This window comes from Cygnus olor, chromosome 17 (assembly GCF_009769625.2).
Source record: "Cygnus olor isolate bCygOlo1 chromosome 17, bCygOlo1.pri.v2, whole genome shotgun sequence".
NCBI lineage: Eukaryota > Metazoa > Chordata > Aves > Anseriformes > Anatidae > Cygnus > Cygnus olor.
Window position 1 is genome coordinate 15,403,249 of NC_049185.1, and position 27,905 is coordinate 15,431,153.

Genomic DNA, 27,905 nt, shown 5'->3' on the forward strand with positions numbered 1-27,905 from the left:
GTGAACTCCTCTTGATAAAGCTTGCTTCCTCTACATGTGGTCCTGTGTCACAACCAGCATCATTGTCAATGTTCTGTAACTGAGACAGATCGTCCTTGTTCCAGGGCCTGCTGGTCCTTCCTTTCTGCTGAGCAATCTTGCCTGACATCATCAAGACCAGAGGAAAAATTGCTACAAGGGCCCAAATGCTCCTAGGGCTTCTGACACATGAATATCCCATGATACAAAGGAGAGGGGAAGAAATGGGCTTCTCTGTGTAAAAAGTCTGCTTTTCCTTACTCTTTTCCTGCCCTTTTCAAAAGTGATTTGGAATAGTATCAAGTGTTCAGGGGCTGGATGGACTTAAATAAATTCTTACACTAACACAGTGTTCTGTAGAGGAGTGCTGTGCTTGTGAGCACATTGTCTCAAGGTGCACCTTTCATGGTAAAGAAGTTATGCTGGGGAAGAACCGTTACTGTGCTCATAGCAGAGACCTTGGTCCTATCAGCATCCATATTTAACTGTTGGCACAAATGAGAAGTTTGTGTTCTAATTGTTTAATTGTTCATCCAGTTTCCAAATTTGCTTCTCTAGTGACTATATTTTTTTAGGGGTGTTTCATGATCTGAAGTCATTGATGCACATATGCAAGCAGTAGCTGGAGCCCCTGTGGCTGAGCCAATGAGTCTACAGCTTTATAATAGTTTTTTTCTCAGGTTATTCAAATGGTTGTAACCTGTAAGGGAACTAAATAGTAAGTGCTGCACTTGACAAATGTTGCTCTACCTTATGTTTAGAGAAGGAATGGACTTTGGAAAATCCTTCTACTTTAGAAGGAGTTACCTCCATCTCATGAAGGTTATTGAGCATCTCCTATGATGATCTCCTATGATCCACAGCTTTTCTGGGCAGCCTATTCCAGTGTCCTAAGTTATAGTCGGTCTCTTTGAATTGGAATTGGTGAAGCTAGGGAAGTATTTGCTCCCTATGTAAGCAATGTGACATACTGTTGCTGATAAAGATATTGCTAGTTAATAACCTCCTATATAAAGATCTTTGCTGGGTTAGGTTCATAGAATCGTAGAATGGTTTGGGTTGGAAGGAACCTTAAAGATCACCTAATTCCAGCCCCCCTGCCATGGGCAGGGACACCTCCCACTGGATCAGGTTGCTCAAAGCCCCATCCAACCCGGCCTTGAACACTTCCAGGGATGGGGCATCCGCAACCTGTCCCAGTGCCTCACCACCCTCTGAGTAAATAATTTCTTCCTTGTATCTAATCCGAATCTACCCTTTGTTAGTTTAAAGCCATTACCCCTTTTCCTATCACTTTGCTCCCTGACACAAAGTCCCTCCCCAGCTTTTCTGTAGGCCCCCTTTAGGTACTGGCAGGCCGCTCTAAGGTCTCCCCGGAGCCTTTTCTTCTCTAGGCTGAACAACCCCAGCTCTCTCAGCCTGTCCTCATAGGAGAGGTGCTCCAGCCCCTTGATCATCTTAGTGGCCTCCTTTGGACTCATTCTAATAGGTCCAAGTCCTTGTGCTGGGGGCCCCAGAGCTGAACACAGTTACACTGCCTGGGAAACTGAAGGATATGTTTTTGCAGCTGTACTATCCAAGTGCTGCTGAATCTTGAAATCTAGTTACTATAAACATATTCCTGATAAATATGCTGCATTCTTCAAAACAAAATATATAAATTGATGCTGTACATACTGGAGATTAATGCTGATCACACTCTTAAGAAGACAGAATTCAGACCTAGATTAGAACTAGCTGGTCAGTTAGGAAGGGTTGAGAGAAGTAGTAGAAGTCCTTGATAGCCGTCTAGGGAAGGTTGTGGGGAAGGGAACTTCACTTTTTTATAGCATTCTTGCCAGAAAGAAAATAACAAGACACTCATTATAATATAGAGAAGACAAACAATCGTTAGAAGAGAGAAGTCCTAAGCAGTCACTGGGTGTATAACAAGCTGTAAAAACTGAACAGCTGGAGAATACCCTGTAGCACTTTTTCTGCCTTCGGAGGCTGTGGTAGTTAGGACTGCTCTGCTCTAAGGAATGGCTCATGAACTGTATGATAGAAGAATTTAATCTTTGTATCAGCACGGTAATGTGGCATATCCATGCCCAAATATAGTTCTCCACTTCTTAGCGCAGAATAGCATCTCTTGGTTTGAAAGAGAATCTAAAAATGAATTCACTTTTTTTTTTGCAGTTTGTGCAAATCACCACATTTTCTGCATCAGAGAAGAGGGGATGGCTTTCTTTACATATCCAAAATTAAGCCAGTGCTAGAAGAATATAGCAAGTTAAAAAAAAAAAAAAAAAAGGCTCTTCAGAAATAAAATTACTTATATTTTCTTATATTTGCAGTTATTTTTTTGAAAAAAGTGCAGGCATATTCACTCTTTCTCCTGGTCAGCATCTTAGTTCTTAAGAGGATCTATCTTATCATATAATCATTTTGATTTATCATATTATATCATATTAATATGTTATTAAATAATATATGATATACATGTATATCTGTCTATATCTATATATATGATGTATAGATATAGAGAGAGATATATAAAATATATATACAGATTATATATAGATAAATAATATATCATATTATATCATATTAATATCATATATATTAATCATATAAAAAGCATATAATCATTTTGAAAGCAATTAAGAATGGGCCATTTGATTGGGACTTTATGGGTACCTGTAATTTTTTTTTTTTTTACTCTCCATTTAGAAAACTGTCAGCGAAGTGTCCTTGCAGAATGAGGGATGACTCTTAACAGTGAACTAGGTGAATTATTGCAAGATGAATGAAATGGGTTAGAACAAAACAAACATATGCTCTCGTTTGTTAAAGGTGAGCATATGCTGCCTATCTGAAGTGCTAGGAAGTATAGCTTTTAAATTACGCATTTGGTAGTACAATATTCATAATAATGTCTTCTGGTGTTGGCTTGTTGCTGTCTGTGCTTAGCTGGTAGGGAATTGTATCTCTGATGTTAAGACTCTAGGATCATATTTCTGTTACTGAGGTAGGTAGTGGGTGAATAAACTTCATTCAAGCTGTGTAAAACTTGGCAGCTAATTCTGGCAAAAAAAGCAGTGCTCCCCTGCTGTCCTCCAGAGATCGAGATAGCTTTTCCAAGCCTACTTTATTGTTCTCCAGGTGGAAGTAACTGGCACTTCCTGGGGGATGGGGAGAAACAGCTTTCTGAAGAGGGGCTCTTTCAGTGATTGTAGGCTGGGATGTATCATTTCCGCAGCTGCAAGCATCGTAACAAGAGCCCTGATGGATAAGGTTTGAAAAGAAAGGGAAAATGATAAAACTGCTAATTGTATAGGATGCTAAGAAAAGGGAGATGGGAAGCTTATAATAGTGATTAGTGTACTGTGAAGAAGAAATGAGATGTAGCCTTCTGCATTACAACTGTGCTATGGTTTATTCTTCTGAGCCATGTTTGGTCCTCTGTGAGTCATTCTCAGAAGAGAGGTGGGGCTGTTGCTGCTCTTGAAAAGCTATCTGAATTTGCATTCACTGTTTCTGAAACAACTTCTACACAAGGCTGCAAACACTTGGTATATCCTCAAGTCTATCTTAATTTTTCCCCTTCTCAGGGGATTATTAGAATGTGTCTAAGTGACCTAAAGAATGTTTCTGCCCATTTGTAGGTGGTGCACTGTTTGTTTAAGTTGTGGGAGTATTGCAACCTTAGCTTTCTTTTGAATGTGACATGATGTGAAAATAAAGCTTATATTAATAAATCAAAACCAACCCCCAAAATGGAACTGGTGCAAGACTGGAGAAGATGGAAACTTGGAGTATTCAAGCAATATACTTCTAAAAATACAGTTTAAAATGGACTGTACAAAGGAAAAGCCCACATCAGAGGTCTTTCTTGAACAGGTCCATGGTGGAGGTCTTTGACCTAATTTAAATAGGACCCCTAATGTTTTCAGCTGAGTAGATGCTGGGGGGGGGGGGGGGGGGGGGGTTGGATGTTGTGATGGAATGGTCCAGTGCCCAGTCTTGAAGGGAGTGAATAAATAGTGGGTGTCTGCCTTTTTTCTTCCTTTGGAGTCACAGCACTGAATAGTGCATTGAATTTGTATGGTGCATCTGAAATAAGACTTGTTTCTGGTGTAAGATGACAGTTTATATATGCTTCCCCTGTATGAGTAAGCAGCCAGCATAAATGCCTTATTTCTTCTTATTTCTTTCTCCTTCTGTTGACAATCTTCAATATACATGTGGATATTTTTGAGAGAACATTCTGTTTACTTGAGAGAATCTAAGCTGTAACTCTTGATACAAATTCTTGATACAAAGGTGTATTAGAGTTTGCAGTATTATGTTTGGAGAACAGTTTCAAGGATGTGTTACATCCTTGATGTCAGATGTGTTACATGACATTTAAATTCATGGTTCTGTAGAAAGATATTTGCAAGTATTTTCTGTGAACACTGAAGTAGAAAACAGGAAAAAATGACAGTAAACCTCTAATTCAGAATTAATCTCCACATAATTGATCTTTGTTTGCAAGGGGAAAGAATGAAGCTTTGGTTTGTTTTGAAATGTGATGCTTTTAGTCTTGCAGAGGACGTACATGATACAAGCTAGTTGCCCTCATTGTTTGATACAGAGATGTAGTAAGAGGGAATCGAAGAGAGGGAGAATTTCTTACATGTGTTGCTCCTTAAGTGCCATGTTTAGTATGACGTTTTCTCTATAGTGTTTTGTGATGGAGCAGGTCTAAAAGGGCATTGAAGGGAAATGGCAAGGTGTTCTAGAACCTTGGCATTCTTAGCCCAGCCCTGTTGTGCATGTCATGTGCAGTATAATCACTGGTGGCTGAATCATGGTTATCCTTCGTGATGATTTTACAGATGGGACTATTTCTGGCATGTTCCAGTATTTCACAAATAAGTTACGTTCCAGATGGGTTGCAGGCAGCGAAACTAGGGTTGGTATTTCTCATATCACGAGACGTTACCTTTCTTGATTAAGGCAAATTAGTACTGTGCCCTTCATAAAGGTTTAAAGTCAAAGTGATGGATTTGACAGATAGAATTCAAATTAAAAAAAAGTTCAAATAAAGCAGATCCAAAAGTTAGCTACTTGGGCATGCACATCTCAAAGTTACAACAAGATTTATTTACATCTTTTAGCTCTAGTGTTGCATAGAGAAGGTATCTCCTGCATAAACAGTTGCATCAGTACAGTAGTATGTTAGCATAATAGGCTTCTGCCCTGCGAGTAGTCTTGTAGCACATATCATAGTATCACGTGCTAAAAGTTTGTCATTAACTTTCATTGTATTGCAATTCTTGTAATATGAAGTGTTCAGCTGCCCCCTTCCCCAACCAATTTGCCCAAACCAAGTTTCTGAAATTGTAATACAAAATTTCCAGCTGCTGCTTGGATTGAAGACGATTCGAGAATGAAATTGTTGGCAAAGTCATAGCTTCATTTTCTCACATTTAAATATTGAAACAATCTTTTAATTTTCAAAATATGACCTAATGGCATTTTTGGGCCCAACTCATCCCCTTGCCTAAGTAACCTGTGCAAAACAGTTAATCTGTATTGCTTTTTTTTTTTTGCACCCATAATAATTAATCCATTCATAAAGACTGCCTGTGTAAACTTAATACTGCTTCCAGGTAATGGGTGGTTTCTTGTGACATTATCAAATATTTTGGAGTCTGTCCTGCCTGCACTTGAGCACTGGTAATGCTTGGAGCATGAGGATCTATCTTCAGTACCATGTTTGACATTCAGCCTCAGACATTACTGCATGACATTCAAATTCCCCGTGACTTACTTTCTTTTGTAGCTCTCGGTCCTAGCACCAAAGTGTCTGAAACAGTGACAAGTATGTTTTCATGTCACAGCTTGACTGAGTTGTCTCTGTTTTTTCTGTACAAGAAATGCTGTAGTGATTTACCCAAAGCTGTCCCAGTAGCCTTTGGAAGAAAGAATTAGGATTTTAGCGTCTCCTATCTGTTGAGTTGTGTTGCGTCTTCAGGCTGCCAGTGAGTGAATGGCACAGCTTTTGTAAACGTTTACCAGTAGTTTTGAAGTAGTCTAGAAACTGGAACATTAAATATTTTCAGTTGGAATTCAAAATCGTGAATAACATGGAACTGGCTGATACCTCCTTATGATTTGGTGTGAGTTACTTACCCACCTTTTGTAGAGGAGGTCTGTGAAGAAGTTACTTAGCCGTGTGATTCAGTTACACTAGGAATACACTTTAGCCAGTTTCATGTTTGCATACAATTGTTTGACATGTAGCTTTTTAACCTGTAGTCAAATAAGGAGTTCTTACAGGAAGAAACTTCTGTAATTTGTAACCCTTACTTCCTTTGTCTGTCCATTTTGCATACACAGATAGGTGTTGTAGAAAAATATTAAAGAGAAATTAGTGTCTTTATCATAGTGAATGTTCACAGAGGGTCAGAATTCTATGGGTTATCTTCAGTTCTGACTGTTCTTAACTTTGAAACCATGATCTTTTCTTTGCATTAAAATCCATTTTGATATAGATCTAGAAACTATCCTGTCATGCAGTCTCTTGCATCTCAGTAGTCTGTATGCTGAATCTGTGGGCAACTAAAAGGAAAAGGAAAAAAAAAAGCAGAAAACTAGTCAGCTTTGAATACTGATGGTTATTCATGAACTGGTCAAAAGTTCATGAATTTTATTTTTGAAAAGTTTCTGAAGAAAAATGTAAGTTTTTCTTTGTGTTTCTTCTTGGAACTGAACTGTGTGAAAGGTGTTGTTCTGTTCTTGCAACAGAATTTCTCATTTTTCTGAAGTTATGCTTCTCTGATCCATTTATGAAGAAAAAATTTGTGTAGGTTTTTTGACAAATCTTAACCCCCAACCCCCTTTGTGTGCAGGAGTTAGATTGGATATTGGAGATTAGAGGTACCATTGTTATAAATAAATTTGCAATTTTAATGCAAAGATCTGTCTCTTACTGTATATACCTTAGAGTGACAAATATGAAGAGAAATATAAAACTACCAATTTAGGAATAATTCAGACTTGTGCTGCTTTGGATTCAGGAATTTAAATTGATGTATTCACAGCTGAAGTTTGAAGGCTAATGTGTTTATAATAGTCTTTGTCCCTGCATTTGTCAATACTCAAGAATTCAGCATGAGACTCGTTTCTTTTTGGACCAGTGGATACATTCGGAGACCGGTCTTCCCACTTCCTTTCCTGCTCCCCCACTTAAAAGTAATTCTCTGAGCACCAGAATGATGGGTCTGTGACTTCTGCTCTTTATCAAATACAAGTCTTTGGTGCAAGTGTATTTGCAGAGAAGGGGTGTTTTCAGCGCTGATTGAAGCATGCTGGGTCTGACCTCTTTCTGCATCTGGGGCCTGTCTCTGCTAGTAGGGCTGTGTGACAAGTCTTCTGCACCAGGATTGCAGTTAGGAGCTTTTGTAGTACAGTGATCATGACTGTTTTTCTTGTTTTCCTGATTTGAAGTTTAAAGGCAAATCCATAAAACTGTTTGCTAGACTTAAGTAGTTGATTTCATATTTTGGGAGTGAAAGGATGATGTCTTCCCTGAAATATTATGTCATATGATGAATAAAAATGAAGATTTGTCTATTCCAGTGCACTTCATAACATTTAGCTAACAGTGTGGTTGTTCGGGGAAGGTATTTTAAACAGTCAGTGGCTTGGAAAACTTTTGAAACACTTGCTGTACCTAGCAATGTCCTGAAACAGTTCTGTGTTTAATAACTTTTCATTGTCCTCTTCTCCTTGAATTTGTCTAATACTTTTTGAAACAACTTGTACTTCTGCTGCAATATGTATAGCAATGAATGCTATGTTGCATTATGTAGAAAAAAGTATTGCCTTGTTAATTTTTCAAATGTGCACTTTAAAAAAAAAAAAAAAAAAGCAATTGCTGCTTTTTAATGTCACTTATGCCTCCTGGAGGAGAATGTTATTATTGAGGACTTTCTTGACATTTTGCTGCACAGCACCTGTTGGTGGAAAGATAAAAGGGCCAAAAGGAAAGAGAAATGGGAGGGCAGAACCTGTGCAGAGTGAAAAATGCATATAGCACAGCATGAATCCTTCTCCTGAAGGCCTTTGCATACAAATGTTTTCCTAAGAAGCAGTGAAGCTGACTTCTCTCCAACAGCTGAAAGAGTTCCACCCAAGTAAGTCCCGAAGAAGTATTTGGGTCAACTTCAACATGTTTATTGCAAATACAAGCAGTTTTCACTTTAAAGCAGATAACACAGAATCAAAATCCCTAGACTGCGATGTGTTATTAGAAAATGTGTTATAGTTGGTCTCACTGAATTGATGTAACTTCACCTGAGCTTAGCCACATCTTACTCGGTTTGTAACCAAGTATGTTAATCCCAACAGCCTACTTCTCAAGAGTGCTTAAGACAATGGTCATATCATATTATAGAAACTATTATAGAAACATACCTGTGATAGCTTTCTTCTTTTTGGAAAACTTACATATCTGACTCATATTTTTTTCTAATGCAAACAGAGACATAAAGGGGCAAATTCTGAATCAGCCAAGAATTTTGGAGTTCATCTCAGGAGAAGAGAGAAAAAAAATGTAGACACAGAAATAGGTTAAGTGGATTCTAATGTCAGATCTATATCCAGACCTGTGCTTAGCATTTCAATTGATTTAAACTGAAATATGCCTAACTGGTTAATGAAATAGGGAAGAAAGGTGCCATGCAGTAGAAGAATAAACTGTTCAGTTGACAGCCAGTGAATGCACACCTGGACTACAAAGTCGTATCTATGCAGAAAGGGATGTTGCTGGCAGAAACTTTGTAATTCTATACCTTTGTAAGGAACAAGAGCAGCAGTGTCTCACTTGCAGGCATACTTCATGGTGAAAAGCAGACAGATGGAAAATGGCTGTATATTTACCTCTGTGCTGTTACTTCGGGAATAAAAAGGAGTCAAAGATGCTCTGAAAAACTGAGAGCAAGTCCTTAGGTCTGAATATCAGGATAAGTTGTCTGTTTTCTGGCTTTTCTTTCTTGTTCTTGATTGCTCCTTTTTACGCTGCATGGTTCATCTGTTTGGTTGTGAACCAGTGAGTTAGAGAGGTGTCTGTGTTCAACATTCTGCTTGGGAAGCAGGAGAGAGAGGGATGTTGCTCAGAGTTAAGTGTTCCCCAGCAAATATTGCTGCTTGTACCTCTAGAGTGTGGGAAGGAGATTGATAACCCACAGGGAGGGGAAGACATCCTCTGAACTCATGAAACGTGAGGACCCCTGCAGAGAACAGTGCTGGGATACCAGTCTCCCTACAGCAATTCCCTGAAATAACTACTGAAGTGATACTCCTGGGCAACTTGATCTATTGGGTGGCATCCCTGCCCATGGCAGGGAGTTGAAACTAGATGATTTCTAACGTCTCTTCCAACCCAAGCTGTTCTATGATTCTGTGGTACTGGAGACTAATTCAGTACCCCTAGGAACTGGGAGAGACAGCTCATGGGGCTGAATGTTTAAGATTCTGATAGTTTTAGGAACATATCTCCAGATTGTGCTGCCATTCAGAAAACACAGGTCTAGGGTAAAGGCACTCAGCTATACTTCATTCCTTAGTACGCCCAAGGTGTGTGCAGTTAACATGCACACACCCCTTGGTGTTTTGTTGCTTATGCTTTCCAGATATACATCCCTGACTTCTCTAGTGATCATTCCGTCCTGCTCTTAGAGCCTGGGGATTTATAATCCAAGTAGAAGAGGCTACTGTAAAGAAATAGGAGGAAAGGAGAAATTTTTATACCAACAGACAGAAGGCAATGTGGGAAGCTAACTGGCATGCAATTATTTACTTTCACAAGTCCTGAACCCTTATTATTAAAGCTATTCCTAATACATTTTGAGTAAATAGTATTCCGGCTTGATAATGATAAGAAACAAATGCCGTGCTCTAACCATTTTGCCATCTCTTTCCTGGAGGTAGTGCAGCCCCCACTGTGCCCCACTAGGGCTCGTGCTGCAGCACATGGTGTTCATTTCATCCTTTGGAGGAAGGGTTTGCATCCTTTATGTATCTGCAGCATAATCCCAATGAACTCCTTTGCTATGCTGCAGATACAGGAGAACAACTGACAGCAAGGAGTTATAGCTAGGGGTTGACTTGGATGCATTTAATTCTCAATGTTGTAACAATGCAGTTATTTGATGTATCAGCTAGATGTATGAGAGAAAATTTCTTAAGTGAAATGGCCAAACTCAAAACACAAATATATCCTACCCTCTGTTGGACACTAGGCTTTGACAACAAACCAGGTTTTGACATCTACCCTGGTTTTGAGTGTTTTGAGTACAAATGTGCCTTAGTAAAGAAGGCACTGCTTTAATTTGCCCATAACATCGTACAAAACCAAAAGTCAAACAAGCTCCAGTACAAAAAGCAAAGTGCAGAATGAAAGCATAACAGGAAAAGTGGCATGGACAGCCTCATCATAAGCAAGAGTTTTGCATGTAGTAGAAACCTCTGTTCTTTAATAACCAAGAGAGGTTTGGATCCATTAAATCCTAATAGCTTTTGCATATTCTGTAATTGAAATGCCAGAGTAAATATGCTGATGTGAGACAAAATGAAGTGGCTTGTTTGAGATCAAAGTTTACCCATCACCAGTTAACATGAAGATGAGTGCCTTTCTATGAGTTTGTGTGGATGGAAGGCTAGTTATAAGTGTTTGTATACAAATGACTGTGAACCACCTTGGCCTGAAACAAAATTGAGAACTAAGGGAACACAAGAAGTAGTGGGGTGTGGTCCACCCGTTACGTGCGCCACACGGCAGGAAAATAATTGCAAAGCATAGAAATTCAAACTTCAAGAGCAACCCCAAACACAGTGAAGGACATTTTATCAATCCCATTTTGCAATAAGAAGAACAGCATTTAGTGTCTTCCTGTACCTTTCCAATTGCTTTCCAGCATAAAGTCACCCAGGCTGCTTTAATATTTTCTGCAAAGTGTTATTTGAGATTTCTTTTGTGATGAAGCCAGCCCTGCTGCTTCTCACTGCTGTGAGAATGAGTGGGAGGCCAAGGGGAGGCATTTAATTTACTGGGGTTTGCACCACAGTGCTGAATGTCTGGGATTCTTGGAGGGTTCAACTTGAGAAGGTATTCAGGTGTTTGTAGCTGGCTGTTTGCATTATTGAGAGAGATGGGGTCTTGCAGCTATGTAAGCTAAATTCTGATATGTTATGGAAACTATCTGTGTAACTATTGTAAATTTATTTTCAAAGTTTCTCTACATTTGTCTTCCCCACCAAAAATGTGGTGGTGGTGGGGGGGGGAAGATAACTATTGGTATGTTACTTTTTAGTTAAGTCATTAACACAAAAAATTAATTTTTACATTTCTAGTGAAATTTTTTTCTTTACACACACATCCCCCATGGAAGGTATAGCATATTGGTTACTTAAGGGTTAAATCATCTTGCTTTGGAAGCAGCTGGGCAGTTTACACTCCTTGCTGGGCTGTACAAAAATACTTTTCCTTTGAAGTCCCGGGAGGAGCGGCTAAGGGTAAAACCTGGAATGGGGTTGCAGCTAGCAGCTTGTAGTGGGCTTAACTGTGCAACAGGCAGCTGTGCTTGCAAATGTAGTATGAGATGGCAGAGAAGGTCAGGGTTTCTTTCTCTCTTGCCTTTAAAGTCTCAGTGTGAAGGCTTTCTTTATGAAATTCTTCAAATGCTATTCTTGGAAAATTGTTGGATTGGGACAGGTTGCAAGAATTGTAAATTAAAAATATCCTTTCTCATAAAGACAGGACAAATATAGGGTTCCTACTGAAAGTTCGTTGGCTGCCTCAGATTTGATCTGGTAGTGAAATACGCACAAGTACACACTGCTGCTGTTTGTGGTGAGACAGATTCACCTCTGCTGAGTGGTGAGAAAGAGGTGAAACTCCTTTGAATAATGTGCCTGCTAGGAAGACCTTTCAGATTTTTTTTTTTTTTTTTTTTTTATTTCCCTGGTTTGCCTGAACCTGCAAAATCTTAGACCTGGTGCCATATCTGTGACATGATAGACTCTCAGTTTAGCAGTGAAACCACTGACATGGTGATGGGAGTTCTGGCACCTGCCTTGGATGGCTGAAATCAAGTTGGAGGACATCATGTTTCTGAGGAAAGCCACTAGGTTTATAGTGCTGTACAATAGGAAGCCTTCTTCTCTGTTGAATACAGCATGCTACTAGGAATGAAATGTTTAGTTTCATAGTTACATGCTAACTATGAATGAAATTGCCTGATACCGCTTAAAAGCAAATCTTTTCATAGATGAAACTTGATGCAAGCTCAGCTCCAGAACACTTGCTGTTTCCTGCCACTGCCAGCAGTGAAACTAGACAAAATGTAGTTGCTCTCTGCTTTTCTAGGGTAATGCTTGGCATTCTGGTAATTAGTTCTTGAAAACACTTGTATGCTTTTTGGGGGGGAAGGTTTGAATCTGAGAGATACCTTTTTTTTAACCGTTATATGAAACTGTGGAGAAGAAAATTCCCTTTAGCAATCGCTGCCAAAGAAGGGACGATCAAAAGCAGTTTATCAACCAACTAATGAGGAGCTGACAGTAAATGTCTGGCTTTATTTGACTGGTCTGTGCTGGGAAGTCTTCCGTCTGTTTTTGACTTCAGGAAAGAACTTTATTTTCCTTGGTTCTCAACCATCAGTCTGTCAAATTCTATCTTTCTTCAGGAACTGAAGGGAATTCATATGCTGCTGTCTTTGGGTGGGGGAATGTGGAAAGTTGCTTTACATTTAATTCCTACCTGAATCTATGTAACTTGTCCCTGCCCTCATATAAGTAAGTTTGTAAGCTCATTATTTTATTTTGTTTTATTTTATTTTATTTTGCAGCTGCTCCTTTTGTTAGAACCTTGGTTTGAAATAGGAGTTAGTTGCCTGGCTTCTTATGTGTTGACTGCATGGCTCTTCTTATATGGCTTCGCAAGTGAAAGAATTAAAGAAAACCTTCAATCCATTTGCCATGTTGTCAATTTGTAATAATTATCATATTTCAGTTTGATGCCAGGGATGTTTCCCACTTCTGTGCTAAGAGAGAGGTAAGTTGATGGGCCTTCGTGTTATTACTGAATATCTTTAACCAAATGGAGTCTAGAGAAGCAAGAATGTGTAACCTGGTATACAGTGACTTTGCTGTGCATAGCTGAAAGACTAACACTAAATTGTCACACTCAACAAGTTCCTAACAGGAGGAAAATACAGTCTGTTCAAATGTTGTCACAGTGGCATATGTATGTTTACCATATGTTTTTATGTGTCTGACTCTCAGGGGTCACAGGGGCATGCATGCTGTCTCAGTGTGTTAACAAAGCCGCTCTTGGGCAGGAATGGGTGCTACTGCTTTGCCCAAAACTGTGCAGGCAAAGCAGATATTATCAGTGCTGGCCCTGGGGCATAAAATAGAAAGATCAAAGCATATGGCAGCAGCACACAGAGGCTCTTCAAAGCCTGAGTAAGGCAGGATTGATAGAATGAGAAAGCTCTTGCTGATGTAATCACAGCCTGTGAGACAAGTTTTTTTTTTTTTTTTAATTTAAACAAAGACACAAAGACTGTCCTTGTTTGTTTAGAGGTGAAGCGTGTGCCATGGAGGTAGGGCAGGGGTACCTGAATGTTTAGAAGATTTCCATGGATAGCATGGAGCCCAGGCATTTTGAAATATCTGCAAAGTTGCAGTTTTACTTACTTTACTGTGTACAGCTTCCGCATGTGGTATTCTCTCACTTGCGGTGTCCATGTGGGATCAAGTAGGAAAATGGCAATGGAAGGAATGCTTGTTTTCAGACTGCCTTCCTTATTAAAATTGAAACTGCTTTGTTTTCTCTTGAGAACTCCAGTTAAAAATTTCTTGGTTTTGCTTGTAAAGGAGTACAGGCAAGCTGGAGTCATAGGGAAAGTGATAAACCTTGTTCATTGACAAGAAGCATGGGTTGTCCAGGCACAAACTATGAATAAGACACAGTTTTTCCCCCTTTGTGTGTGTGGAAAGAAGGAAGTAAAATAGAGGTGTGACTTTACTGTAACAGATGTGTAGGGATGGAAGGAGTTTCCAATCTTTTCCTTTACAAACTTCAGTTCTCTTTGTATGCTGCAGCTGCAGAGGTGTACAGAGCTGTTTCTGAACCTCTATTTTGATTATAAAGGTAAGTGACAGAGAACAGCTTTTCAAAGGGAACTTTGTGAAATTGTGAGCTACAGCATGGTAGTACAGCTTTTCCACCCAAAGGTATATTTGTAGATGATGAGAGCTAGTACAGGCCGATATGCAAAACCTATATGACCATATGGGCATGATACAAAGTCTGAATGAGTAAGTATTGCCAGAAAGGCAATGTATATTAGTTGATGTAGTTGCATTGATTCCACATATTTGAAACTCAGGCAGAACAAGATCATCTGCTTGGATCGTGAGTAAAGTCTCCATACATATGTCTGTTCTTGGTATAGGCGTAGGATATGTATGTGTGACAGCCTGAACCAGGGGAGAGCTTCTCCAGTTAGTCTCTGGAGAGCTGTTAAAATTCTGAAACTGAAAACTAACTTCACCATTCTTCATTATTTCATTTACTTATTGTTTAAAAGAAAGATCTAATGGGTTTAACTCAGTCCCAAAATGTATTGCAGGATGACAAAAACCACACTGGTTATTTCTAGTGGATAAAATCTCCAGCTTTCCTTCTCCCATGGCCATGAAACTATTTACAGTGCAGTTCAGATTAGTACCCAAAATTGTGGCACTGTGAAGTCTGAAAATCTATCATGGTGGAAAGGAGGACTGTTGACTTTCGTGCTTCTTTCCAGGGTTGAAGCTACATTTGTAGTCTGCTAACTCGGTTCATTACCTCAATAAGAGCTCCTGGCTCAAAAAAGGATGCATCCTCTTTATTGTGGAGTATCTGAGATGATAGTGGCATTCCTATGTCATCTCATGTGGAAGTCTCTCAGTTTTTCTGGTTAGTATCGAAACGTCTATCCCCCATCTCCTTGGACCTCTCTTCTGCAGTGCTCTTCCACAGATGTGTCTGATTTGATACTTGACACTAGTAAAAGAGCGTCAGTGCAATTGAAATACACCAATTTTGGTTTCTAGTTACCAAACCTTCAGGCACCAGTAAATTTGCACATCTTACAGTGCTCTGAGATGGGCTCTGACATGCACTTTTGTTAATGCTGCAGGCACTTTACCCTCACGAAATGGAGAGGCTAGAGAGAAATTCTGGGATGGGAATCCTAGCAGTTACCATGGCTTTCTGGGAACTTATGCATTGGGTTTAAAATAATTCCTTTCTGGGAATCCTAACCAGATTTGTGGGGGACAGGTCATTCCGGTCTATTTTAATAGACAACAGTTGGTAAAGCAGAGGTTTCTCTATCCAAAGAAGAAGATGCATTGGAAAGTTCTACCATCAATATGGCATCCCCATGCCCCAGTTGCTAGTGAGCAATAGAATGAAAAAAGAGTTTTTAGCTTATTTCCTGAGTGCTCTACTGAGTTTGGGCTGCCAATTCTGTCAGCAGTATCTTTTGATTCATCCAACCAAGTGAATTAGCACAACTGCCACACCAAGTTAACCTAGAAATTAATCTGCTCCAATGACTTTATCTGGCAGAATCTAGTGGCAGATACTTACGAAGGAATATAAGATTAGAGCAAGCACATGGTGAGAATTCTGCAGTACATGCTTCCAGGCTCCGCCAGCTTGTGCCTTAGAATTTCCTATTAGCATTAACTAATACGTAAGAGCTCTTGATGTCTTTTTCTTCCACAATTTTTTCCATCCTGTTACTTTGTAGATTGCTTGTCTGAATTTGAGAGAGCAAGGGGAAGATCTGCTTTGGCCTTGTGAGGGCATACTATGACACTGTACTTATTTTTGGAGAACAAAAGTGTCAGAGTTGGTGTGTCACAGTGCAGGAGGTCTAGAAACAGTTTAGTTGGCATCTAGTTAAATTGCTCACTAACATGAATGGGAGGAAGAAGAGTAAATCTCCAGAATTTTGTCTCATTCTCTACTGTTCAGCATAAGTTCCATAGATCTTTTTTGAGCTGCAGGGGAAAAAGTGTTGCCAGGAAGTAATTGTTCTTTCTGTCTTTCAAATTCTGTGCAGCAGCTGCATGGTCTTTAGCTGCTCTTAATGTTTAGAGCTCTTTGTACAAAGGAGTGTTAGTCTGATGTAATGTCTTGCTCTGCAATACATTCCCTGTGAAGCCATCTTTTGTCTGGATGGCCCTATTGTAACCATTCCTATACTTGTGAATGAACAGGAAGTTGATGATGATAGTGAGCAGATGAGTTTGATCTTGAACAGGTTTTACTCAGACTTCAGCTTTAGAGAGCTTTATAGGAACTGAGCTGCACCACTGTTAACTGCAGTCTGATTTGTTCATTTAAATTTTCTTTGTTTAAAGAAACTGGAACAGATTAGTAATCTAGGAAAAAGTGTGCTATTTTTTTTAATTGAGCAATGACATTGCAGATACAAATCCATGAATTTTGTCAATCACCTGTTTTTATTTTTGGAATAATGAGTTCAGTTATTATGATCAGAGCTGATGACAAAACAGGACCATGCACATCCAAGAAATACTAGGGAAGATTACTTACAGCAGCCCAGGTAGCACTGGTCAGTATGAGGGAAGAGGGAGATCTTCCCCACAGCTCTTCCTCCACCCATGTGTTTTAAAGCATATTGCTTTAGACTGATAACGAAACACATCCTTAAAGCCTGACATGAACAGCATTAAATGTTGTGGAGGTCTTGGCCTTTCTCTTTTGGATTGACAGAGGATAGAAAGATGAGTTTATCAGCTAAAGTACTAGCATGCATGTATCTACAGTGCACAGTATCAAGTTCCAGCATAGCAAGCTAGTTAAAAAAGTTATGTACTGAAAGATGATGTGTTCTTGCACAGAAAACTTTTATTAGTCTGGGTGAATGTGTTAAATGGCGAGTTGAATGCTAATACTGGGCTGACAGCAATGAAGAATAGTGGGGGTAAGGGGCTGACTCCTTAATATTGAAAAAACTTTACTAACTTATTTCAGGCTCCTGGGCCTGAAATTGCTTCCTGTTGTGGCAGTAAGAGAAAGATTTGAAGTCAGTGATAAGTTAGCTTATTACTGTAGTAGCTATGATGGTTTGAGGTGTTCTGAAAAAAAAAAAGGGGGTAACGCTATCTCGTGGCGTTAGGTACTAGCAAGAAGCCAAAATATGGTATAGTATGTTAGAACCAATAATCTCTCTGAAGACTGACGACAAGTAGTTTTGCCTGCTTTTAGCTAACTGACAGAGGCCATACATGGTATGACAGTCACCAAAGCATCCTAACCCCAGCTCATCTCACACAGGTGTTTTTTTCCTGTAACCTTTTTTTGGTACTCACAATGTATATTAGCTTTCTGTAGACATATAACCGACCTATATTTAAAATCCCTGATTAAATGAAGGGACTTTTATTTGTGTTTATAATATTATAGGCAGAGTTAGCAGTTCCCTAGCTGAGGAGTACAGAGATTTGTTTGTGTGTGTGGTTGTTATTTTCACAATGCCTAGCCTTTTCTGTTTATGTTGTTATCAGGCACAGATCCCATTGAACTTGCTTTTATTTTTTCATATCTCACAATTTTACAGACCATGCTCTGTGTATATCTCTGGCTGAATGCGCCATGTAAGGACCTCGGTCAAAGGGATTCTCATTTGCAAGTCACAGCTGTATATACAGTGGGTTCAGTATCAGTGCTCATCTTGGGAAGGATCTTGGTTAATTTTAATACATACCCAGGGACATTCACCAGGAGGAGCAAGGAGGGATTCTAAAGGACTTCTCAAAGTTGTGGCTAAGATTTCTTTTCCATCTTAAGGATAAAGTTTATTTTGAAAATATGACCTCAGTAGAAGCAGCACTGAAAATTTTATGAGAATATTGGAGTTATTAGGAAAGGAGCAGAGAGCAAAACAGCAGTCCTTGTGGATACCACTGGCCTTCAAGCACCTGAATATTGCATGCAGTACAAGTCAGTGCATCTTCAAATTGGAAAGGCAGACTAGACAAAGGAACAGGAAGATCACACGGTGTGGGGCAACCTCATGATTCAGTGGAGTGGCATCTACCAAAAAAGACTGACTTAAAACAGCTTGGAAAAGAGACTGTTGGTAACAGACTTTGAATAAAGTCTGGTGACTAAGGAACAATTAATTATTGGCTATTCCTTACAATTTAGGGACTTCGAGAGCCCAATGAGTGAAATTCTTGAAGCAGCATTAGAATTAGAAAAAGGATGTATATTTTTAACATGGTAAGCTGTGTTACCTTGTTGTAGAATGGTGTAAAAGCCAAAAGCATGAGCATCGTCTAAAAGGGATTAGGCAAAGTTATGGAACATAGATGTGTTACTTACTATTAAACACAGTATTCTTGGTGAAGTCTGGAAGTTTTTTAGTTATTGGTAACATCAGTTAAGAGGCTGTATCAAAAGAAGAATCATTCTGCATCTGTTCTGCTTCTGTTCTCTATACTTAGGCAGTTGGCTGCTGTTGGAGATACGATACTGTGCTGGTTGGATTTTTGGTCACACCCTTTATGGCTGCTTTTATGACTTGCCCAACACTGCGTAGGAACTCCGTGGCAGAGGAAGCAATTCACTCTCTTGGGAAGCATTCAGCTGCTTTAACCACAACATTGTATTTTCTTTTCTCATAGAATCTTACCTCATTCACTGCACACTGTCCAATTTTTATAATCAGCGAGGCATACCTCAGTGGTGAGGAGTGCCAACTGTAGATACATAGCACTAAAACCAAGCCAGTAAGCTCTGCTGCTGGACTTACTAGAGTGGGCTGTATGCCAGTGGTACGGGAGGTTTTTTTGTTTGTTTGTTTGTTTTTTGTTTTTTAAAAAAAAAGGTCTGTGTGGAAGAGAGGAAGTGATGGAGTAGTCTCAAAGAGAGAGTAGGTCCCACATTAGTGGCCATTTGGAGAAGGAATCCAGCAAGAGACGGGAAAAGAAGGAGGGAAAACTTTCTTCATATCCCAAAGTTCAGCACAAGAACCTAAACTAAGGCTGAATGGGTTACCTTAAATTTTGCACTTGAAGTATGAGACACTGGATACTCCAGCCTGAGCATTCCTATACAATTTAGGTAAAAGTGAACATTTAGAACAGCAATGTCAGAGAAAATTATGTGGACCAAAAAAGATTCTTAGGTAAATTTTGAAGTTTAGAAAGTTCTGGAATGTTTGTTTTTCTTCCCATACTTAAGGGTGCAATAATATAAGCATGTACATTAATACTGTGTTAGAGAAGAAGCTGAGGAAAGCTGTTCTATTTTACGAGTTGCAGTTCTGTATTTAAAGTGCAGTTGAATTTTGCTCTTAGATGAGGGAATTAACCTCTTTGTAATGAAAACAAAATGTATCAGGCCTCCAGAATTTCAGAAACTTTCATTACTGTTGGTTTAAGTAATATAAAATGGATCCTTCAGAAACGAAGTGCTAAGTTTCTACAAGTGCCTTTGAAAGGTTGAAGAGAAAGAAGGTTTGCTAGTTTCTTGAGTGCCGAATAGAATTCTTGTTCAAGATGTCAAAGCATAGACTGTGAGCTGTACTGTGAAACCATACATCAGCCTTGTATGCTGATGAAGTGTTTTGAACAGTGCACTGGACTGAGTTGTGGAGACCTGCAGTTTACATCTAACTTGGTTATTTACTGTGAGAAATAGATCAAATTGAGGTTGAAAGAAGGAAGAAGCATTTCACAGTATGTGAAATGGGGATATTTGCAGTGACTATTTCAACAGTATGCTGTGTTAGAATATAGAATAGCTTTTTATTTCAAAGTCCTTCTTTTTACACCCTACTACAGAACATTCTTCCGCGATGACTCAGTGTAGAGCTAATCTCATTCAAAATGGTTGCCAGTTGCCACTTGGAACAATAGGACTAAAGCCATAGGCTGCCATCAGGTGGCTGTTTTTTAAGAAGGGCATTTTTTTTCTAGTGGATTTGAGTGTTTCTTCCCATCTGATAGCATAGAAGGTCTCAATGTTCACTAAATTCTTGTGAAAACAGTGCTGTTACTCATTACTTTATCTGAAATGAAGAAGCCAGTATACCAGGTATTTTCTTTAATGGGAAAAAATTACATTAATCTGTAATCTGTTTTCAGGAACAACTCTTTGCACCAGATTTATATGCCTTAATACTGGCCACAACTCATGTTTATTTTTGTTTTGTTTTGGTTGGTTGGTTTTTTAAGTACTCCGTTCCTTTCTGGTTGTGTGCATGCTTTCCCTATACTGAGAATGAGGAAGTTAAGCAAAGGGAGAGAGGAATGGTTTCTATACAGTCTTAAAGGGAAATGACTTAGCTAGAGCAGAAATCCAGTTGCCTCCATCCTCTGTTAGGATTAAATCCAGTGAGTAGTTCTCACTGTCTGTTCCTCCCACCATGAAGTAATGCAGCCATGTAATACAAGTGTGTGTGTGTGTGTGTGTGTGTGTGTGTGTGTTCCTGGGGGCACCAGAGCTCAGGAGCCATCAAGTGAGCAGTGAGGACGTAACACGGATGCATAACAGAGGATGGCCAGTGTGTTCCTGAGAGCCACATCGCTTACACTTAGAGGCTCAGAAGCAGAGAGGCCTTGACAGAATCCTGGAAGTGTAGGGCTGGAGGGGATGTCAGAGCAGTCTGGAAATGCATCAAATTCCTGCTGTTAGATAAGCCAAAGTATGATGAGAATGTCACCTTGTCTTCCAATAAAGGTGGTTCTGTTCCTTTGCATACAGCCTATTCCAGAGCCTCCTCTCAGGTAATTGCAGCAGAGACTTTTACTTCATCTCTATTTCCATTTTAAATAGGTCAGAGAAATTGTGCTGGTATTGGTGACATTGGATCTGACATAATAACTGTGTTTAAAACTAGATGCAATGCTTGGACTTTGTCCAGTGGATTTGAGTGCAAAGCAGGGGCAGAGCATGAAGGATGCTGCAGAGGTAAGTTCTTGACAACTAGATGCTGAATGAAGAAGAGACATTCTAGAAACAAATAGGAGGTTATACCTGTTTGGAGACAGGAGAGGAGAGAGAAGGAAAATCGGGAGCACAACCAAATAGGAGAGCAGAGATATAAGGTATGTAACAGCTATAGTTTGAAAAAAAAAAAAGTAAAGTTTACCTGACCTATATGCTCTTGCTGTTTGTGTATTGTTCCAGGATGGCTTAAAGCCCATGAAATGTAAACACAAATCTGACTTAAAGGTAAACTTTGAAAAATGTTAAGATTGAACTCTATCTGCAGATTGGAAAAAACGTCGCAGACATATTCTTGAGTGTTTTGGTTGCTGCAATGTAAGCTGAAGTTAAATATAGAGAGAGGGAGAGTACTTTCTAATTTAGGATAAAACACAATACAGGAATATGATAATTATCCTCAAGTCACATACTTATTCATTCATCTAGAAAATTTAAAGATTAAGCTTTAGAGAAATGCTTGCAAAAGTAAGAAGGGGATGTGTCCAAAGTGGTGTAGTTCTGTAGCCACATAATGAAGGAAAATATGTGGTTAATACCCGTAAAATCTATAGCTGATTTCAGTATTTTTCTTCCTCATATGTCATAAGACAGGTTTATGAAGGGATTTTCAGTAGACTAGGTCTAAACAGGGACATAGGGAGTCATTTATGGTGGAGGAGTGAGGAAAGACTGGACAGAGTATGCAGTGCAAATAGCTTTATATCAAGAGAGAGGAATAAAGATCTCTTAGAAGTAATGCAATGTAGGGGGAGCAACTGAGAGACAATGTAGAAGAAGAAATTGGATGTTGGAAAATGTAGTCTGGGGATGAGACACAAGAATCTGACCTCAGCAGGGCCTGTGGTTTCAGGAATGTGATACTTGTTTTCAGAATGGAGAAATTGTTTCTTTCACCACTGAACTGAGAGCACATCTCTGAAGTACAATCTCAAAGAGATGGTAAATTTTTTTTTTCCTGACAGTAAGCCATTCTAGGAGTTCTCACAGAAGGAAACGGAGCCGGTATACACTGTTTCAGCTGTCAAGGAAGTTCTTCTCTGGGGTACTCAGTATGTTGAAGCCATAGTAGCAAACATCAGTTAAGCACCACAACACCACACATTTGGTCATCCTGTTGTGTGGTCTAGGCGGAGCCTGGTTCCACTGTGTGCACACAAACTCCTCCTTACTGTCTGCTCTGCTGTTAAAGATATAAAACTCTGAATAAATATCCAGTATATAAGGTTTTCAACATCTCCTTAGTTTTCAATCTCTTAAAACCCTCCAGTGCTGATATGAACTCCTGTGTACTAAATTTGTCTGCTAACAACAGGCTTTTTTTATCAGCATTTGCACATCCCTTTGAAATACAGAAATTCAGTATTTTGTGTTAGATTGTCTAATGTGCCTTGTGGATGTGAAGGTCATTGGTATTTTTGTAATATTCAAAAACGTAGAGCATCTGAGACACAGGCTGAAGAAATTTTACCTATAAGATTGTATGGTTTATAGAATCTTGATTGAGCCTTTATATAAGTATTCTTTCGTCACAGAGAGGGTTGTCAAGCACTGGAACGTGCTGCCCAGGGAAGTGGTAGAGTCCACATCCCTGACAGTATTTGAGAGATGTGTGGAGTGGCACTAATGGACATGGTATAGGCTGATCTGGAAGGTCTTTTCCAATTTAAATGATTCTGTGATTCAAAGACTACTTCACATGTTGACCAAAGAAATATAGTGCATCTTTAGGGAATAACTATCATGTTTTGGCCTTGAAAACTTTTTTCATGATGACTAACAGAAGTGCAGGTGTAATACTTTATCGCTGATGCAACTTTTGCTTCCTTGGTGGTGCTTCCAGACTGACTTTTGATCAAGGTGGTAATCAAGAACTTTCTAAATGTTAAAACTTCCTTTTCCATCAAACTTTATATTGCAACCTAGAGTATTTGTTCAGACCACGTATAACTGTGCCATTTGAATTTTCACTCGAGTTACTGTTTTCTGCTGACATCAACTGAAACTTCATGCCGTTCTCTGTCCAAAATGCATATAATAGAAGTGTGTCTGTTCATTCTTAGCAAGTGCCAGCTGCTTTCTGTCTTTGTGTGTTTTGGGGAGGATTCTAGGCATGAATTGGGAGGTAAATGCAATGAAATTATTTCCGTCCTACCATTACTGGTAACTCAACAACTGTATTTTAAAGTTATGCAGGCTAATTATGTCACTTGCCTAGGGAGGTTGACAGTCATTTTTCTAAAACAGAATAGCCCCTAGCTTTTGGGAATTACAAAACTCAGAATTGTAATTTTGTAATTTGGATTTTTTTTTTCATAATAGCACAATTTGATTATTCTTTATTATTTACTTAAGCTGTTAGATTTCGCTGCTTGCATTTGCAGATGTTTTTCCTACATTTGAGGACTAGAAGATTAATTTTTATTTTTTATGTAAGATCCTTATGTATTCATTTAATACAAAGAATCAAAGTTCAGAGAATTATCAGAACAAGAATCTGTGGTTGTAAGCTGGATTCTAGGTTTTTGTTTGTTTGTTTGTTTTTTAATGCAAATGGTGCAGGTGGCTAGAAGTCTGTATTATCATCTCCTTCTTTCTCCAAGAAAAGTGATACATGCTTTGCTGGGTTATATTTGAAGGCAGTTTTATTGTGGAACTATCTCCCAAGCTGCAACTATGACAATACATATTTATTTTCTCTGAGAAGTAATGAAACTACAACTGGCTGCACATTGTCTGCTGTGCCTTCTCTGTCTGTTTCACTTGTAGTCAGTGAGCAGTTTTAATTTTGAACTGAGCAGAAAGTTCATCCTTGGTGTTGCCTGCTACCTACTTCTGCCTACTGCTGCAGTGATTCAACAGGATATATCTGGATGAGTCTAAACAGTAATTCAAGTATCTGAAATGCAAAACTGGGTGGAGAGAAGGATTAAAATATCATAGCCCTTTCTCCCTTGCACTTTCCCTCTTGCAAATTGCAAAGCTACCCATTTTATATTGCTGGCTAGAGCAGCTCCAGCACTATCCTCTGTCTCTGAACTTCATTCCAGCCTCAGGGGAAGCTGCACCTCTATGGCTCTCTCACAGCTGCTGGACTTTGATGGGGACATGCCTGTGCTCTTTCCACTGGCCTCCCTTGGCAACCAGCCCTTGAAGATGACCTCTTGCTGTTTGCTGTGTCTCTCTTGTGTTGGATTATAGATGAGAGGTTGGCATGAGAGGAGGGGGATGGGATATTGTGCGTTTAAGCCTCACTTCTTTCGCATTCTCAGCTTTTTTTTTCTCTGTGGCTTTTACCTCTGTATATGGCTAAAATGTTGTCATACACATGGAAAATGGTTCTGGTAGAAACGTACAGTTTCTGCTTGGCATTTGTGTATAGGAAAATGGAAGTTTGATTAGTTTTTGTGGTGAGGCCAGTGTGTTCTTCCTGTAAGAATCTACTCCCATAAGCTCCATTCTCCACACACCTCCATTTTAAGGACAACTTTGTTCTTAGTATGAGGCAGCCTTTCTCTATCTACATGTCCTCTTCCCTTCCTCTGGCCCCAGTGAATGCACCCTCTCAGAGACAACACAAATATATCATCTTGTTAATGAATGTTATGATGTGAAATGGAAAGAAAGGCTCTAGAACCCTGTGGCTGTGTTGCATTTTGCACAGACACTGACTACTTTTGGAAGTCAAAACATCAAGACTTTTCTAAATACTGACCAAAACCCTTTATGAAAGTCTTTTAGTGAAAGAGAACTGTAGGGGAAGAAGTAAAATATACGGATCAAACGAAGCATAGTAATAAGCATCCAATTTTCACTACAGTGAAAGGTTAATATGTGAGTTGTTCTACTACACTGCATTTGTAACTATCATTGTTTACTTTTACAAATGTGGCTATCTCCTTTCTCATGTTTTTCTCAATGATCACATCACTTTAATCTGTCTGCGTCAGCACTTGATCTGTCTGAGGTTTCTGGGCGTGGAGGACAGAATGGCAGGTGACATCTGCCATTGAATGTCGATGAATAAAGTAGGAATTACACATGTTGCAAGGTATTTTACAGCAAATATGATGAATAGCTGCATGTGCCTATGAATTCAATTGGAATGCCTCAGTGCAGAATAGCACCAGAATCGGAAGAACAGGATGTGAGAGGCGTATCTGTGATCTCTGCATGTCACTAGTTCATCCTTATCTGGAATATTTCTGTTTAACTGGATATGGTAGTATTGTCATCTTGTCAGAAAACAAAGAGCAACCCAGCCTCTTTCCTTTCACCTCAGCTAGAAATAGTAATATATATATATATATAATATATATATGTATGTATATGTATATATATATAGTAAAGGTAATAGATTCTTCTAGTAAGATATTATAAGATATTATAAAGTAAGATAATAAGATAAGGTAATAGATAAGTTTGTGTTCCCTCAGCCACTTCTCAAGGAAATCCAGGACACTCATGTGTCTCTCCAGTACTACCATCTTCATGTAATTTGTTTATTCTTATGCAACCTGGGAAAAAGTAGGCCATGAAGATTATAGCTCTGTGTTTTGTGTTCTAGGAGCTGCTAATGTACATGATGCAGTCTAACCCATCTTGGCAATTGTTTTATAAAATGCCTTCAGTTTTCCACTGAAACAAAAACATTATTCCTTGGATTTCACTTTATAGTCTTCCTTCAGTCACTAGGAGAACTTTTTCTTCCCTCCTTGTGTCGGCAAGCTTACTGTGGCTGCATCTGTTGCATCAGGACTGATAATTATGTTCGCCTTTTTGTTAGGGCAGGTGCACCTGGACTTTGTGTAGCAGGTAGTATCAACTGCTGTATCAGTGTGAAGCGTGTAGTAAGGGAAATGGTGATGTTTGCAAAGTCTTCCAAGTGTTTTGACTGGAAGATGGATTGATAGGCAGAAGAATTTGTTTCTGGGCAAGGAGTTAGAATATGCAGATAAATTAGTAATTAATGTTGGAATTTAACAAACTAATGTTTTTGTTTGTTTGTTGTTTGTTTTTTCTGAAGCAAGATGAAACTAACCAGCAGGCTCGCTGTAGAAAAGACAGGATTGTCTGAACAATCATCTCTAGCTCTAGTTTCTCTGGTCACACAAACAGACTGGAAAAGTAGAGAGAAGGAAAGGGGATATGTGCAAACTGAAATATTTATTAGGGTGCTCTGCAGACTAGGCAAGCCCCTACATTCTGTTTAGAGGCAGGTTATGGCTATGTTCTGGCTTTTTAAACATTACTATGATCAAAATGGAGTTCATGTTGTAACCTATGTTCTAGTGCATTTTCAAATGTAAATTAGGTATTCCTCAGGAGTAGTCTGTTCACTGCTAAGTGCAGACTTTGAAACAGGACACTTAAACCGCTGCTGTAAATATAATGAAATATTAGCAACTAGTGAAACAGCACATGCGTTTGTTCCAGTTAACCTTTCCAGCCTGTGGACGAGTTGAAATCCTCTCATGAATCAAAACCTTAGCTTCTAAATAAATTCTTAGCCTCTTTAGATCAAGTCATCTTGTATATAATATTCCACAAGAACACATTGACCTGCCTTATTTCACATGTCTGGAGAAGATGTAATTCTTGGTGCTGAATTCAGTGTTTACTTCTGCTGGCACATATCAGCAGAAATAGCAGCAATCGTGGAAGATAGTAACGATGGATAATGCAAGATTTCACTGCCAAACTGCGCAGATCACAAATGAATGCAATAAGAAAATATAAAGATATTTCCTCTTAGGTTTGACTCCCATCAAAGTCCCCATTTCATTTTTCTATGTTCCCAGAAGTCTTGTCGGCAAAAACTACCAATTTAGATTTCACACAAACGGTTTCCTTCATATGCTAGTATAACTTCTCTATATTAAGTGGGCTGATTTTGTCTAGGCATGTAGCAGTTCTGCAAGTCATGTTGTCTTACAGTATGCATAGTGTTTTGATGCATGACATCTATTGAGGTTGCTCTGTTCTTTCTTTAAAGCTTAAAGGTTGCCTCAAAAATAATTTGTGTTATTTTTAACTCTTCTTTCACTTCTCTTTTCTCCCTTCCTCCATTAATCTAGTTCGTTTCCCCACAACTCTGAATGCAGGCAAACCAGCTATGCTTACTAGCAACTTACCATAAAATGCACAGACTATTATCTTCTTTTGCCAGGGGTCTTAGAGAACTCTGGAAAAGCAGGCCAGCCCTTAAACTCTGTGTAACATCAAGAACTTCCTGGAAAGCCAGGATATAGACCAGGTTACTTGTTGGAATATTTGCAAATCAGTCACAAAGCAGTCTACACATATAAAGAGCTATCGATATCAGTATGACTTCTTACAGTGTTATGAAAATTTGGATCAGTGTGAGATCTTTTTTTGATATCGTCCCACAAAACATCCTTGTCTCTAATTTGGGGAGACATGGATTTGATGGATGTACCGTTTGACAGATAAGGAATTGACTGGATGGCCACATGAAACAGTAGTGATCAATGGCTCAACGCCCAAGGGGTTATGCTTGGGGTCCACATTAGGACTGGTACTGTTTTCCGCTGAGGCAGCTCCATGACATTCCCTTGGGTCCTATTGCTGGTCACCAAAGAGAAGAAAGAGATCATGGTCTTCCCCTTCATGTTCCCTTGTGAGGAAACTGAAGGATGCCGTGAGGTCACCCCTTAGTCTCCTTTTCTCTAAGCTGAAATGGGTTGAGAGCAATCCTGTGGAGTAGAAGTTGGGGGTACTGGTGGATGAAAAGCTCAACATGAGCTGGCAAAGTGCACTTGCAGCCCAGAAAGCCAATCATGTCCTGGAA

At 39.2% G+C, this 27,905-nt stretch overlaps 1 protein-coding gene across 4 annotated transcripts in view; it reads left to right on the plus strand.

Annotated features, from left to right (window-relative positions):
- The window catches only part of ZNRF3 (zinc and ring finger 3), a 114,098-nt gene that overhangs the window by 32,421 nt on the left and 53,772 nt on the right, over positions 1-27,905 (plus strand). The window contains exon 1 of one of the 4 annotated variants that reach the window (XM_040576650.1): positions 20,964-21,195. The exons of the other annotated variants lie outside the window; for them this stretch is intronic. The gene's annotated coding sequence lies outside the window, so the exon portion shown is untranslated. Of the gene's footprint in view, positions 1-20,963; positions 21,196-27,905 lie in introns of those variants that run through there. 4 annotated transcript variants of the gene reach the window in all.